A 1,325-nucleotide genomic window follows, 5' to 3' on the forward strand; every position below is an offset into this window, starting at 1 on the left:
CAAAAGTGAATAATTGGAGACTCTCTTTGAATGGATGTATTCCCCCACTTCATAACCTCTGATCTGTGCCTTCTGGACTTGGATTTGGGCCAAAAGGGCTTCAAAAATCGCTGGGAGCATTTTCTGTAATTTCTGGTGCGTGACCTCTGTCACGCGTCACGTCATCTGGAGTTTTCCTTATCACGCGTTCGCTTCGGTCATGCGTCCGCGTCATCTGTGTTTTGCTCGTGGCGTGCGATCGTGTCAGTCACGAGTTTGCGTCGCTGTCTTTTCGCGCCAGGCATGTGGCCGCGTCACCCACGCGTTCGCGTCGCTGCCAGTTTCTTCAAAAACTCCATTTTGTGATTTCCTTCCATTTTTTGTATGTTTCCTTTCCATCCTTTAAGTCATTCCTGCCGTAAAAGATCTGAAACTACTCAACACACAAATCACGGCATCGAATGGTAATAAAGGGTAATTAAAATAATTATTCTTAAAGCATAGGAAACATGTTTTTCACATATATCACATAATAAGGAAGGAAAAATAAAACCATGCAATTAACAGGAATAAGTGAGTGAAGGATTGAATAAATCACTTAAATTAGGCACAAAATATATCATAAAATATGGGTTTATCAGTGCTTTCCTGGCCAAATTCTTTCCTCCTCAAAAGATGAGCAAGCTTAGAGTAGAAATCCAAATCTTCAGACAGAAGGAAGGAGAATCCCTCTATGAAGCTTGTGAAAGATATAAGCAACTGATCAAAATGTGTCCTACTGACATGCTTCCAGAATGGAGCATCATATGCATATTCTATGATGGTCTGTCTGAGTTGTCAAAAATGTCATTGGACCATTTTGCAGGAGGATCTCTTCATCTGAAAATCCTTGCAGAAGCTCAGGAACTCATTGAAATGGTTGCAAATAACTAGTTCATGTACACCTCTGAGAGGAATCTTGTGAACAATGGGATGCTGATGAGCGGATAATTTATACGCTTTTTGGCATTATTTTTAGGTAGTTTTTAATATGTTTTAGTCACTTTTTATTATATTTTTATTATTTTTTAAATAAAAATCACATTTCTAGACTTTACTATGAGTTTGTGTGTTTTTCTGTAATTTCAGGTATTTTCTGGCTGAAATTGAGGGAGCTGAGCAAAAATCTGATTCAGGCTGAAAAAGGACTGCTGATGCTGTTGGATTATGACCTCTCTGCACTCGGAATGGATTTTCTGGAGCTACAGGAGTCCAATTGGCGCGCTTCTAATTGGGTTGGAAAGTAGACATCCAGGGCTTTCCAGCAATATATAATAGTCCATACTTTGCTCAAGGATAGATGACGT

General features: G+C 39.5%; 1 non-coding gene across 1 annotated transcript; it reads right to left on the reverse strand.

The window, feature by feature from the left end:
* Positions 1-660: 660 nt before the first annotated feature.
* Positions 661-768, reverse strand: LOC148573707 (small nucleolar RNA R71). Its single transcript, XR_015906479.1, has one exon. It is a non-coding gene; the product is annotated as a small nucleolar RNA R71 (small nucleolar RNA).
* Positions 769-1,325: the final 557 nt, after the last annotated feature.

This window comes from Arachis ipaensis, chromosome B2, assembly GCF_059453495.1.
Source record: "Arachis ipaensis isolate K30076 ecotype BB chromosome B2, ASM5945349v1, whole genome shotgun sequence".
Lineage (NCBI taxonomy): Eukaryota > Viridiplantae > Streptophyta > Magnoliopsida > Fabales > Fabaceae > Arachis > Arachis ipaensis.